We start from the raw sequence: 15,658 nt of genomic DNA, 5'->3' as shown, positions 1-15,658 counted from the left end.
ACCTGCAATGTAAGAAGAAATAGCCATAAAATCTCACGCCATACACATGATCCATTTGACATCTGTTTTTTTTTTTTGGGCCCCCATAGATTTGGATAGGTGAGTCTCATCAAAATACGGAAGAGACGCTCGGCCTCGGTGAGGAAATTCTCATTGAACAGCCCTATTGAATCACATTGGTCAATGTGCGGATTTTAAGCTATGTGCAGACGTTCAGGAATTTTCACGTTTTTTCGGCGGTTTTCCGCATAAAAAAACGCTAAAAAAAAACTTACATTAAGCATCCTATTATTAGAATTGAATCCGCCATTTTTGTGCACACGTTGCATTTTTTTCAGCAAAAAAAAAACATCGCGGAAAAAACGTAGCATGTTCATTAATTTTGGGAGATTTTTCACGGATTTCCCACTATATTATTATTGCATTGGGAAGCTCTGGAAAAAAACGTGAAAAATCCGCACAAAAAACGTGTAAATACTCTGGCTGGATTTCCTCAGGAAAATTCTGCACACTTTCCTGAACGTGTGCACATAGCCTAAAGGTCACATTCACACTAGCAGTATTTGGTCAGTATTTTACCTCAGGATTTGTAAGCCAAAACCAGGAGTGGGTGATAAATCCAGAAGTGGTGCATATGTTTCTATTATACTTTTCCTCGGATTGTTCCACTCCTGGTTTTAGCTTACAAATACTGAGGTAAAATACTGACCAAATACTGAACGCATGAATGTGGCCTTACTTGTCTGAACGAACGGCATCCCCTCAGAGCAGACATCACAAAACATTACATGATAAGGGCCTTAGAGCCTTGGTGAATGATTCTCAAACTATAATGTTCCCAAGGTCAGGAACTAGCAGCGCTTTGGAGGCAGCACATGTCCGCTCCGTCCGTGTTGCCGGCTTGTGAACGCTTGTGATTCCTCCTGTGTTCATTGCACCGTGCAGAATCACCACATCCTATACATTGCACTGGTGATATTTATCTTGTGGAGACTGAGTGCCTGGAAAGACGCACCTCATGTCCATGTCTGCGGGTGAGCTGTGGGTGTCCCTGCACGCAGAGTAGAGATGAGATTTCTTGAACTGCCATCCGTTGTGCTGTAACATCTGGCCGCTGGGGGTTGGATGCTGCGGATGTATGCAGGGTCCTACCCGCAGCGTTTACTGACAGTAGGAACATACCCTAATAATAATAATCTTTATATAACGCCAACATATTCCGCAGCGCTTTACAGTTTAACGGTTCATACACAACAGTCATAAGTAACAATGTTAACAATACGATAATTAAAGCAAAATAAGACGACCCTGCTCGTGGGAGCTTACAATCCACAATGGGGTGGGAGAGATACAAAATACAGCCGGTTTCACACGTCAGTGGCTCCGGTACGTGAGGTGACGGTTTCCTCACGTACCGGAGCCACTGACACACGTAGACACAGTTAAATCAATGCATCTGTCCAGATGTCATTGATTTTTTGCGGACCGTGTCTCCGTGTGCCAAACATGGAGACATGTCAGTGTTCGTGGGAGCGCACGTATTACACGGACCCATTAAAGTCAATGGGTCCGTGTAAAACACGTACCGCACACGGACGTTGTCCGTGTGCAGTCCGTGTGCCATGCAGGAGACAGCGCTACATTAAGCGCTGTCCCCTCCCACTGGTGCTGAAGCCGCGATTCATATCTTTCCTGCAGCAGCGTTTGCTGCAGAGAAGATATGAATAATAGTGTTTAAAACAAAGATCTATGTGCCCCCCGCCCTCCCACCCCCTGTGCGCTCCCCGCTGTTCTGAAAATACTCACCAGGCTCGCTCCCTCGCCGGCGCTGCTTCCTGTTCTGGCCGCATCTTCTCCTGTATGCGGTCACGTGGGGCCGCTCATTTACAGTAATAAATATGCGGCTCCACCTCCCATAGGGGTGGAGCCGCATATTCATTACTGTAATCGGCGGCCCCACGTGACCGCATACAGGAGAAGATGCGGCCAGAACAGGAAGCAGCGACAGCCAACGAGGGAGCGAGCCTGGTGAGTATTTTCAGAACAGCGGGGTGGGGGGGGGGAGAAGAGGAGGGGAGAGGGCGCACAGGGGGCGGGGGGCACATAGATCTTTATTTAAAACACTATTATTCATATCTCTGCAGCAAACGCTGCTGCAGGAAAGATATGAATCGCGGCTTCAGCACCAGGTGCTGGTACGTGTGGTACCCAGCACGGTGCGTGTGGTACCCAGTGGGCACACGTGTGCCGCATGTGTGCCACAGAAACGTAGGGCCACACGGACACGGATAATTCCGGTACCGATTTTTTTCCGGTACCGGAATTATCTGTACGTGTGAAACCGGCCTACAGGTGTGCATTTACAATGATGGTGCAGCCATCTTCAGGGAGTGGGGGATAGGTGTGTTTTGAGCGAGCGCCTAAAACTATGCAAGTTGTGGATGGTCCTAATATCTTGGGGTAGAGCATTCCAGAGGATTGGCGCAGCACGGGAGTGGGAGGTACGGATTAGTGCAGAGGTTAGTCGAAAGTCATTTGCAGAGCGCAGCGGTCGGCTAGGCCGATAGACAGAAATGAGGGAGGAGATGTAAGGGGGTGCCGCACTGTGGAGAGCTTTGTGGGTGAGGACAAGTACTTTGAATTGTATCCTGTAATGAGTGGGCAGCCAGTGTAACGACTGGCGAAGAGCGGATGCATCTGAGTAACGATTAGGTTAGTTTCACACTAGCGTTTAGCCTGGCTGCGGAAGGATGCGGACTTCCTCCATGAAGCTCCGCCCACTACCACGCCTCTTCATTCAGCTCCGCCTACGGCTGCATGCGGCATGCACACCCTATCTTTAACATTGGGTACGCAGGCCATGCCGCAGTATGCGGATGCCTCCACCTGCGTTTTGATGGTGCGACGATCGGCGCCGAATGCAATGAGTTGCACTTTCATGCAGATGCCGCACCGTCAAAACCGCATGCGGCGGCATCCGCATACAGCAGCATGGCCTGCGTACCCAATGTTAAAGATAGGGTGCGCACGCCGCATGCAGCCATAGGCGGAGCTGAATGAAGAGGCGTGGCAGTGGGCGGGGCTTCACGGAGGAAGTCCGCAGCCAGGCTAAACGCTAGTGTGAAACTAGCCTTAGCCAGGTAGCTGACCCTGGCTGCTACATTGAGAATAGACAGAAGAGGGGAAAGTTGAGTGAGGGGGAGGCCAATTAATAGAGCGTTGCAGTAGTCCAGGCGGGAGTGGATCAGGGCGACAGTGAGGGTTATTGTCTCCATGGTGAGAAAGCGGTGGATTCTAGAGATGTTCTTTAGGTGTAAGCGGCAAGAGCGGGCAAGAGATTGTATATGGGAGGTGAAGGAGAGATCGGAGTCAAACATAACACCCAGACAGCGCGCCTGCTGCCGGGGTGTTATGGTGCCACCCACGGAGAGGGAAATGTCAGATTTCGGGAGGTTAGTAGATGGCGGGAGCAGAAGAAGTTCAGTTTTGGAGAGGTTGGGTTTCAGATAGAGAGTGGACATGATGTTGGAGACTGCGGACAGACAGTCAGTGGTGTTCTGTAGTACAGCGGGGGTAAGGTCAGGGGATGACGTATATAGTTGTGTGTCGTCGGCATAAAGATGGTACTGAAAGCCAAATCTGCTGATGGTCTGTCCAATTGGGGCTGTGTAGAGGGAGAAGAGAAGGGGGCCAAGGAGTGAGCCCTGAGGTACCCCAACAGCGAGAGGAAGAGGAGATGAAGTGGAGCCAGAGAACAGAACATTGAAGGAGCGGTCAGAAAGGTAGGAGGAGAACCAGGAGAGAGCAGTATCCTTAATGCCTAGTGACTGGAGCCTAGAGAGCAGGAGAGGGTGGTCAACAGTGTCGAAAGCTGCAGAAAGGTCGAGGAGAATGAGCAGAGAGTGGTCACCATTACGTTTTGCTGTCAGAAGGTCGTTGGTCACTTTGATGAGTGATAAGGTTGTGGTTGGAAGAGAAAGGAGCTAGGCTGGGAAGAGCGCAGAACAGAAGAGCTGTGCCCGGCCACTGCGTGGCTCTTTTTTTAATTACTGAAGCACCCTGGGCCAATTGATAAAAGTAGTGGACAATCCCTTTAAGGCCTCGCTCACACTAGTGTATAGATTGGATGAGTGCGGTCCGGTAAGTCAGATTGTACAGGGATCAACGTTATTCGATGAGGCCGTGCAGATCTGTGTATCGTTTCTCTGCTGTATTCGCGCCTCCTGGGTACACACCGCTGGTTATCAAGGGGGAGCCGCCCCTTTAAGAGAATGACAAGAAATGATGTTGTGACATTACATAATATCGCAATAACACACTCAGGGCAAAGTTAATAGATCCCTAGGGAAAAAAGGAGTACGCAACCGTGGTAACATGAAACTGTACACCCTGCCAGTGGATTGTGTAGAGTGTGAGCCCTAATGGGGACAGCGATGATGTGTGTACAGCGCGGCGGATATGATGGCGATATGTCAGGTGAAGGAATAATATGGCACTGAGCAGAGGCTCTGTAGTGCTCCCAGCAGAGGGCGCTCTACACCCGGCGACCTGCAGGAGCCGCACTGCGCAGGATGAGCAGCAGAGGGCGCCCTCAGTGAGCAGGAAGAAGGCGCCGCCGTGCAGTGTGTCCAGGCCGGAGGGGAAGAGGAGGAGGTGTGGCAACCCGGAAGCGGAAAGGGTGAGGAGGAGGAGGAGCCGTGCATCGAGAGAAGGGTCTGAGCAGCACGCAGGAGGGAGCCGGCACCGGCGGGGAGTTCAGGCCGCAGCTCTGCATTATAACGCCCGGTAATTATTAATCCGCGCTCTGTGCTGCACACTTCTCTCGGCCTCCTGCAGGGGGCGGAGTGCGCGCTTGTGATACCCGGATGTTAGGACTGCCGGTTTCTGAGGCAGGTGTGTACATGGCTGTGCGGCTTCTGACTGCTGCAGTCATGTGACTCCTCTCCAGAGCCCCTGTGTCTGGAGGCTGCGGTCCCTGCAGAGACGAGTGTAAGGCCCGGAGCCACCGACGGGCGGGCAGTGATCTCCATAGCGGCGGGTACTCTGGGATGTACCTGCCTAATGTCAGCCATGTCTCTTCCTGCCTCCAGCAGCACTTAGGCTACGTTCACGTTAGCGTTGCGCCGCCGTGCGTCGGCGACGCGACGCACGCTAAAACGCGCGCGTTTTGAGACGCGTGCGTCGTTTTCCGACGAAAATCGGACGCACAGAAAATGCTACATGTAGCGTTTTCTTGCGTCCGACGCTAGCGTCGGAAACGACGCACGTGGCGAAAAACGCCACCAAAACGACGCACGCGTCCCCTATGTTAAACATAGGGGCGCGTCGCCGCTGCGTCGCCGGCGCAATAGCGACGCACATTGGCGGAACGCCAATGTGAACGTAGCCTTAGAGGGGACTTCCTGCAATCAAACCCTATGACTTGGCCAATGGTGAGGTGTCGGGTGAGCAGGGGTCCAACGGCGGACCCCCCCCACTGCCCCAACCGCGGACCCCCCCCACTGCCCCAACCGCGGACCCCCCCCACTGCCCCGACCGCGGACCTCCCACTGCCCCCGAGTACTTCTTAGTGTAAATGGAGCAGCAGTGCACGTGTCGCCATCGCTCCATCTAAAGGGAATCTGTCAGCTGATCATTGTCACCCACAGGACGGGCAGCACGTATCGCAGCATGAGCGCCGCAGCGTTTCAGAGCACATTATACCTTAAAGGGAACCTGTCACCCCCAAAATGGAAGATGAGCTAAGCCCACCAGCATCAGGGGCTTATCTACAGTATTCTGGAATGCTGTAGATAAGCCCCTGATGTATCCTGAAAGATGAGAACAAGAGGTTATAGTATACTCACCCAGGTGCGGTCCCGTTGCGGTCTGATGCGATGGGCGTCGCGGTCCGGTCCGGCACCTCCTATCTTCTTACGATAACATCCTCTTGTCTTCAGGCTGCGGCGCAGGCGTACTATATCTGTCCTGTTGAGGGCAGAGCAAAGTACTGCAGTGCGCAGGCGCCGGAAAGGTCAGAGAGGCTCAGCACCTGCGCACTGCAGTACTTTGCTCTGCCCTCAACAGGACAGACAAAGTACGCCGGAGCGTGACTACAAGAAGAGGACGTCATCGTAAGAAGATAGGAGGCCCCGGACCGCAGTGGGACCGCCCCTGGGTGAGTATAATCTAAAGGTACCTTCACACATAACGATATTGTTAACGATATCGTTGCTTTTTGTGACCTAGCAACGATATCGTTAATGAAATCGTTATGTGTGACAGCGACCAACGATCAGGCCCCTGCTGGGAGATCGTTGGTCGCTGAATAAAGTCCAGAACTTTATTTAGTCGCTGGACTCCCTGCTGACATCGCTGGATCGGCGTGTGTGACACCGATCCAGCGATGTCTTCACTGGTAACCAGGGTAAACATCGGGTAACTAAGTGCAGGGCCGCGCTTAGTAACCCGATGTTTACCCTGGTTACCATCCTAAAAGTAAAAAAACAAACAGTACATACTTACCTACAGCTGTCTGTCCTCCAGCGCTGCGCTCTGCTCTCCTCCTGCTCTGGCTGTGAGCGTCGGTCAGCCGGAAAGCAGAGCGGTGACGTCACCGCTCTGCTTTCCGGCCGCTGTGCTCACAGCCAGAGCAGGAGGAGAGCAGAGCACAGCGCTGGAGGACAGACAGCTGTAGGTAAGTATGTACTGTTTGTTTTTTTACTTTTAGGATGGTAACCAGGGTAAACATCGGGTTACTAAGCGCGGCCCTGAGCTTAGTTACCCGATGTTTACCCTGGTTACCGGCATCGTTGGTCGCTGGAGAGCGGTCTGTGTGACAGCTCTCCAGCGACCAAACAGCGACGCTGCAGCGATCCGGATCGTTGTCGGTATCGCTGCAGCGTCGCTTAATGTGAAGGGGCCTTAACTCTTGTTCTCATCTTTCAGGTTACATTGGCAGCTTATCTACAGAATTAGGTAGATAAGCCCCTGATGCCGGTGGGCTTAGCTCACCTTCGATTTTGGGGTGACAGGTTCCTGTTAAGGATCCAGCTGAGAAGCAGAAACGTGATTCTTGTCCTGCCCAGATCTTTGAAGCCGGTCTCCGATATGTGCCGCCTGTGGTGCGGGCAGCATAACCCGGCTGACAGGTTCCCCTTAGTGTCTGTGGACTGATAGAGATACTACGCTTCTGGTGTGGACGCTCCACATGTAAAATCTGCTTTCCCCAGTACTGGATGAGCCTGGGCTTAGAGGGACGCTGTCAGGTGATGTATGCTGCACAAACCATGGACAGCACGTGTCCGGCACTGGTTGTACCATCACGGCTGTCAGCTGCCGGTGTCTGAGCCGTGTGGGTGACTAGTCATACAGGCGGCCCCCGGCGGTTTCTCGCTGGCAGTGACTACCAAGCTGCTGCCTCTATGAGCATGTGGGCAGAGACTTACACTCACTGTCAGTGAATAGGGACCCGCCTGTACTAATAGTCACCCGTGTGACTCAGATCTTGGCAGCTGTTAAAAATGTTTTTCCTCTGAAGCTTCAGACTATGTGCACTTGCTGCGGATTACTCTGCAGATTTTTCCAGACTGATTTTGGTAAACCACATTGGATTTCCTGCGGATTTACCACGGTTTTTGTGTGGATTTCACTTGTGGTTTTACACTTGTGGATTCCTATTATGGAGCAGGTGTAAACCACTCGGAATCTGCACAAAGAATTGACATGCTGCGGAATAAGCAACGCTACGTTTCCGCGCGTTTTTACCGCAGCATGTGCACTGCGGATTTTGTTTTCCATAGGTTTACATGGTACTGTAAACTCAGGGAAAACTGCTGCGAATCCCCAGCAAAATCCGCAGCGTGTGCACATACCCTCACAGCGTTTCGGACATCACGTGCCTGATGGTGCCCATGGATTGGACAGCGTGTATCATCACCAGACAGGCTCCTCTTAAGCTCATGCTACAGGATTTGATTTTGTGCAGAAAATGGCTTTGTTTTTTTTTGTTTTTTTAAATCCGCAGCATGTCAAGTTTCTGTTGCGGGAATGCCCCCTTTTGGTGCAGATTTTAGACCTGAATTTTCCCATATTGGGACCCTATATTTGCAGATTAAACCACTGGGCCAGCAATGTTCTGGTGTGTTTTCTTTTTTTTTTTTTTTCTTCTTTTTTTTTGCAGGTGTTGACTGAACCCCAAAATCCCACCATAAAGCTATGAATGAGTACAGGAAATAAGCACTGATTGTTAGACATGCTTTCTATTCAAGCTTAGAAATCCGTGTGTAAAATCTGCCCCAACTATGCAGCATGAGCCTCGGCCTTACAGTAGCACTGCCATTAAACGTCTTACTGCAGCTGTGTAAATGGAGGCTAACGTTGCCCCCCGACCCATCTGCCCCGGTCTCCGGCTTCGCTCCTCTTCTGGGTCACACAATGCAGTGTTCCTCAGTGCCACGAATAAGAGCGCACAGGCCGGGGTTATTCCCGTCAGGGTGTCCGGTTTGTAAATATATGTACATTTTATTCTTTTTGTTTCCGCTAATAAATGTTAATGATTTTATTTTTACACTGGAGACCCTGTGCTGGAGTTTGTTGTTTCTTACCTGGATTCATATTTATCCTTTTCACCTGAGATCCGTCCTCTCCTTACACACTCGGCCTAGTTTGTTGTGAGCTGAATGTTTTTGTTTTTTGTGTTCCTCATCTCCACTCCTCCTGACCACCAACCGATCCTGGTTTTGGTGATTCCTTAGTATTGTGCTGGTGATAATTCCCTCACCTATGCAATACTGAGGAATCCTGAAAACGCGATCTGTGGAGGAACACTGTCGTATCTGCTATTCCGACTGGCCGGATGACAGCGGGGTCTATGGAGTGTTGGAACCAGGCTCCATAAACTTACATTGTAAAAGCAGTTACCGGCTCACGCACAGCGATCTGGCAGTTCAGGGTGGCCGTCGCCTGATCGGAGGACTTCAGCGACGCCGATAACTGGGGCGCATGGTGATCGTTGTGTATACTGCACTAACATTACGCAGGTTTAGCTAATAAGTTTAATGGTGCCTGCGTACTTTGAGGGTGGTCTGCATGGTATATTCAGTGTGTTTTATGTAACAGCTTCTCCAGATCTCTGTATATCTCCGCTGTCCATGGACCCACTGTGTCCGCCATATTAGTGGTTCCTATATATGCTCCCCTAAAGCTTCTGGATAATGAGAACTTCATATAGAAGGACGGTCTCATGTGACAATGTAAAAGTTTTATTTATTTATTTTAATTTTTTTCATAAGTCTTTAAGTTCTGTGGTAAATGTGCAGTTTTGCAGCCAGTAATGGCAGGAGATAAGAGGTCACTTATCTAGAAATGCATCACTACACATGGATATGGAAGTTCAGCCATTGCAATGTTTAGGCCCCCGGACTCCAGCTGTACGGTGGTCGCTCTTCATGGTTTTTCTTTTAAACTCCTTTATTGGGAACATTGTCCCCCCTATAACTCCATGTCCCCCTGGGGCTGTGGAGTCAGTAAGCCAAGCCCACGACTCTGACTCCTTAGCACTGTGTCCCCCCTATAACTCCCGTGTCCCCCCGTTCTACTTCCAGACTTTGCTTTCTCAGCAGCTGCTGAACAAACAGTCTCCCGGGTTCATTCTTTCGGAGTGGCCATGTCTGCAAGGTGTAAAATCAACACCACCGTGCCCACGTTATGTGAAGACTCCGCAGGCTGTTGCTTGGCAGACTGCATTTTATGGACATATCGGACAAGACATCCAGTCAGCAGCGCAAAATTAGCATTTTTTTTCTCTTAACACTTTAACTGAGAATACAATTAAGGGGGGCTGTAAGGATGCCTGTTTATGGGATCAGTGGGGGTCAAGGAGCTGTATCCTTCACAGCTCAAAAACCTTTATTTGGAGGTTTACGAAACTCCTTCTTGGTCACCTCGCGTAGGCACCCGCGACTATTGCTGTGATACAGTTTGCTCATCCTCCTATTAGCCAGATGTGTAAGGCGGTGTGCACACTGCGCCTTGTCAGGCGGATCATGCCCCGCCGTGTCATACGGACATTCCGCTTTTGTTCCTGTGTTTACTTTAGGATTCGGTTAGCAGTGACGTGCTTCTTCAGGCAACTTCTGCTGGGAAATCGCTCGCTCTTTACACTTAGCGGTATAGCAAAGCCGCTGCTGGCAGAGGCGCTGCAGGAACGACGGAGAGGCCGCCTCTGGAAATGATTGCCGGTTTCTGAAGCTGATACGCCTGGGCAATCTCTAAATGATGCCTTGTCCTAAGGCTGCCGTCACACTCGCAGTATGTGGTCAGTATTTTACCTCAGTATTTGTAAGCCAAAACCAGGAGTGGAACAATCGGAGGAAAAGTATAATAGAAACATATGCACCACGTCTGTATTTATCACCCACTCCTGGTTTTGGCTACAAATACTGATGTAAAATACTGACCAAATACTGCGAGTGTGACGACAGCCTAAGGCTGTATTCACACAAGGGGGTCACTGGGTGTGGGCTTCCTGACATGAGCTCCCCAGCCTCATATGGATCTATGGAGGCTTTTGTGTTTTAGGCCTCAGTCTGTGAATCCAGCATAAGGGAGCACTAGCCGAGGCCGCTATGTATTACCTGTCCGCCTGTTCATGAGCCCCTGCAGGTCCCCAGATGGGTGTGAGGGACACAACTGATCAGTCAGGGAGAACGCTTGCTGCTTGGAGTTCTGCTACCACTTGCTGCTTGGAGTTTTGAGATTTTTTTATTTATTATTTTTTTATTTTTACACTAAGCAAAAGAATTTCCTGTGATCTTGTTGTCACTTGTAAGAAATAGTTGATCTGTTTAGAGACGGGATCAGGAGGCCGGGGATGAGCGCCGCAGGCCTGTCTGTCAGCGGCTGTGATGGTGCGCGGCCCCCTCTGCACATCAGTTACTATTTCATGCTTCATCTCCGCGTCCTGGCTTATGTTCAGATTTCCAGAGAGCCAGCGCCGGACCAGGGGAGGGTGAATAACCACATCTGATGTTATTATTTTAATCCCATGCTGACCTTTTAACGTTACAAACCCCTTTATTTAATAAAAGCCACCACCAGAGGGATTTCTTGAGTTCGACTTGGTGTCATCCTCTGTTATACAGGTCCTTCTCAATAAATTAGCATATAGTGTTAAATTTCATTATTTACCATAATGTAATGATTACAATTAAACTTTCATATATTATAGATTCATTATCCACCAACTGAAATTTGTCAGGTCTTTTATTGTTTTAATACTGATGATTTTGGCATACAACTCCTGATAACCCAAAAAACCTGTCTCAATAAATTAGCATATCAAGAAAAGGTTCTCTAAACGACCTATTACCCTAATCTTCTGAATCAACTAATTAACTCTAAACACATGCAAAAGATACCTGAGGCTTTTATAAACTCCCTGCCTGGTTCATTGCTCAAAACCCCCATCATGGGTAAGACTAGCGACCTGACAGATGTCAAGAAGGCCATCATTGACACCCTCAAGCAAGAGGGTAAGACCCAGAAAGAAATTTCTCAACAAATAGGCTGTTCCCAGAGTGCTGTATCAAGGCACCTCAATGGTAAGTCTGTTGGAAGGAAACAATGTGGCAGAAAACGCTGTACAACGAGAAGAGGAGATCGGACCCTGAGGAAGATTGTGGAGAAGGACCGATTCCAGACCTTGGGGAACCTGAGGAAGCAGTGGACTGAGTCTGGTGTGGAAACATCCAGAGCCACCGTGCACAGGCGTGTGCAGGAAATGGGCTACAGGTGCCGCATTCCCCAGGTAAAGCCACTTTTGAGCTACAGAGAAGCAGCACTGGACTGTTGCTAAGTGGTCCCAAGTACTTTTTTCTGATGAAAGCAAATTTTGCATGTCATTCGGAAATCAAGGTGCCAGAGTCTGGAGGAAGACTGGGGAGAAGGACCCACAGTACCCACAGTCAGTCACAGACCCACAGTCAGTGATGGTGTGGGGTGCCATGTCAGCTGCTGGTGTTGGTCCACTGTGTTTCATCAAGGGCAGGGTCAATGCAGCTAGCTATCAGGAGATTTTGGAGCACTTCATGCTTCCATCGGCTGAAATGCTTTATGGAGATGAAGATTTCATTTTTCAGCACGACCTGGCACCTGCTCACAGTGCCAAAACCACTGGTAAATGGTTTACTGACCATGGTATTACTGTGCTCAATTGGCCTGCCAACTCTCCTGACCTGAGCCCCATAGAGAATCTGTGGGATATTGTGAAGAGAAAGTTGAGAGACGCAAGACCCAACACTCTGGATGAGCTTAAGGCCGCTATTGAAGCATCCTGGGCCTCCATAACATCTCAGCAGTGTCACAGGCTGATTGCCTCCATGCCACGCCGCATTGAAGCAGTCATTTCTGCCAAAGGATTCCCGACCAAGTATTGAGTGCATAACTGAACATTATTATTTGATGGTTTTTTTGTTTGTTATTAAAAAACACTTTTATTTGATTGGATGGGTGAAATATGCTAATTTATTGAGACAGGTTTTTTGGGTTATCAGGAGTTGTATGCCAAAATCATCAGTATTAAAACAATAAAAGACCTGACAAATTTCAGTTGGTGGATAATGAATCTATAATATATGAAAGTTTAATTGTAATCATTACATTATGGTAAATAATGAAATTTAACACTATATGCTAATTTTTTGAGAAGGACCTGTACATACTGAGCAGACGACCCCTGAAGGGACCAGGACCTGTCCGATCGACATTATTTCTAGTTGTGCAGTAGTTGAAAGCCATAAAATTCATATTTTTTTTATTTTCAGTGCCGTCGGTTCTCCATCCATGTGTGTGGCAGAGGGCCATCGTTTTGTTCTCTTCTGCACACAGTACACGAGGGGCTGTGTAATGATAAATCTGGCATGGACTGAACCATGGCCAACCATCGCCCCCATCGTGTCTGTACCCCAGTCTTTTGGCATCATAACTAGTGATCAGCGACTTTACTCGTTGCTCGGGTTTTCCAGAGCATGCGCTCGGGTGACCTCAGAGTATTTGTTAGTGCTCGGAGATTTAGTTTTCATCGCCCCAGTTGCATGATTTGCAGCTTCCAGATACGCTGAATACATGTGAGGAATGCCTGTTTGTTAAAGGGAACCTGTCAGCTGAATTTGGCGGGACTGGTTTTCGGTCACATGGGCGGAGTTTTCAGGTGTTTGATTCACCCTTTCCTTACCCGCTGGCTGCATGCTGGCCACAATATTGGATTGAAGTTCATTCTCTGTCCTTCGTAGTACATGCCTGTGCAAGGCAATCTTCCCTATCTGGAAGCCTTAAATCATGCAGCTGAGGTGATGAAAACTATATCTCCGAACACTAACAAATACTCGGAGGACACCCGAGCGCATGCTCTGGAAAACCCCAGCAACGAGTAGACTCGCTCATCACTAATCATAATCCATTAAGGGTCATTACACCTCTATTCTACCCACAAAATTACTTCCCCCTGTGCTAATGGAGGTATAACAAGCCATTGCAAATATTTTATTAAAAAAAGTAAAAAAAAAATAACAAAAAAAAAAAAAAAAATATATATATATATATATATATATATATCTATATCTTTATGTTCATGGCTGGTTCCTTGCTGCACACATGAAGCTTCCTCTGTCTGGCTTTGTCCCTTTAAATCGGCCCAGCAGTGCCCGGGTCTGGATCCAGTTTCTGTGCTCTCTAAGCCGCAGCTCTTTGATTGCTTTAGTTTTGGCTTGTTTCTACATGTCTCCCACATTCTGCAGCAAATTCCACCTGCTTTCACAAAGTCCATGCCGGCGGGCACCTCCAGCTTCAGATGGCGCGGCTGCTTCTGCTTTTACACATAGGTGAAGGGAGTTTTGTCACGTACCACATCCACCACGTGCCATAATGTTCTGGATTACCGCCAGGGGGGCACAGACTTATCCCACGCCTATAATACAGGTATGTCCCTGCAGCTTCCTTATTCCACAGAAGAATGACAACATTGATCTGTTTGATCTGCCGGACTGCAAATACAAAAGGAATGTTCACATTGTCGGACGGCGCAGCGGAGCTGACAATGTTCCCTCAGCTTCTAGGCAGATCCCTTTTTTTATTATTATTTTTTTAACTTATAACTTGCTGAATTTGTCTTTTCTTTAGGCTAGAAGCAAACATGTAGTTTTGTAAGTAGCCAGAAGTGGCTAAATATAAAGTAAGACCCCTCTGTCTTTTTTTATTTTTATTTTTCTTCTCTCTCATGTGACCCCGTCCTCATTTGTCCTGCCCAAACCACGGGCTGCAGGAAAGAGGAAAACTGCGGCGTTTTCAGAGAAAATGTAGTTTAAAAAATTGTCCAGGAGCAATGGGTCCAAATCATTGTGGTGGGTTTAAGTCACTTTTCTTTATTGTGTTGTATTTTTTAGCAATTTAGCCCAGGAAAAAAACAAACGCACAATTCTTTTGTGCAATTCTAAAAATGCTTTTTATTTGTCGTTTTAACCTTATTGCGATGCTGGCGCACTATACATATGCAGTGGGGGAAATAAGTATTTGATCCCTTGCTGATTTTGTAATTTCGCCCACTGAAAAAGACATGAACAGACTATAATTTAAGGGTAGGTTAATTTTAGCATTGAGAGATAGAATATCAAAAATAAAATCAAGAAAATAATTGTATAAATTATATACATTTATTTGCATTTTGGCAGTGAGAAATATTATACTATTAAGTGTTCTGGCTCCTACAGACCAGCTAGACGCTCCTAATCAACTCGTTACCTGCATTAAAGACAGCTGTCTTTATACATAGTCACCTTTTATAAAAGACTCCTGTCCACAGACTCAATCAGTCAGACTTTAACCTCTACAACAGTGTTCCCCAACTCCGGTCCTTGAGAGCCACCAACAGGTCATGTTTTCAGGGTTTCCTTAGTATTGCACAGTTGATTGAATGCTTGCCTGGCCAGGTGATGAAATTATCACCTGTGCAATACAAAGGTGATCCTGAAACCATGTACTGTTGGTGGCTCTCGAGGACCGGAGTTGGGGAACACTGCTCTACAACATGGGCAACACCAAAGACCTTTATAAGGATGTCAGGGACAAGATCATAGACCTGCACAAAGCTGGAATGGGCTACAAACCCGTAAGTAAGGCTGGGTTCACATTGCGTTCTGCGCCTCCGTTAAACGGACTACGTTACACCGCGGCATAACGCGGTGTAACGTAGTCCGTTAATGCCGCCATTGAAAGCAAGGTCGGACGCATCGCTAGCGCACGCCCACCATGGTGTCATTGAGTGACGGACCCTGAGACGCGGGCTGCAACGTTTCCGGGTCCGTCACCGCTAGCGCAGATAGAGCTAGCAGATGCTCTATCTGCGCTTGCGCGCTGCAAAACCAGCACTTGCGTTAACAGCAGCCTGTTAACGTATGTGTTGAACGGGCTGCTGTTAACGCAATGTGAACCCAGCCTAAGACGCTGGGTGAGGAGGAGACAACTGTTGGTGCAATAGTAAGAAAATGGAAGAAATACAAAATGACTCAATCGACATTGGTCTGGGGCACCATAATAATCTTTAATAATCTTTATTTTTATATAGCGCTAACATATTCCGCAGCGCTTTACAGTTTGCACACATTATCATCACTGTCCCCGATGT

The 15,658-nt window shown here is 48.4% G+C and overlaps 1 protein-coding gene across 2 annotated transcripts in view; it reads left to right on the top strand.

Annotated features, from left to right (window-relative positions):
- The first annotated feature begins 4,663 nt into the window (after positions 1–4,663).
- The window catches only part of PAK2 (p21 (RAC1) activated kinase 2), a 62,359-nt gene continuing 51,364 nt past the window's right edge, over positions 4,664–15,658 (top strand). Inside the window, exon 1 of one of the 2 annotated variants that reach the window (XM_069727895.1) lies at positions 4,664–4,785. The gene's annotated coding sequence lies outside the window, so the exon portion shown is untranslated. Of the gene's footprint in view, positions 4,786–13,852; positions 13,957–15,658 lie in introns of those variants that run through there. The other variant, XM_069727897.1, reaches the window with a different exon arrangement.

The sequence above is a fragment of the Ranitomeya imitator genome, chromosome 5, assembly GCF_032444005.1.
Source record: "Ranitomeya imitator isolate aRanImi1 chromosome 5, aRanImi1.pri, whole genome shotgun sequence".
Taxonomy (NCBI): domain Eukaryota; kingdom Metazoa; phylum Chordata; class Amphibia; order Anura; family Dendrobatidae; genus Ranitomeya; species Ranitomeya imitator.
Note: the sequence above shows the minus strand (reverse complement) of the source record. Positions and strands in the feature narration are given on the sequence as shown.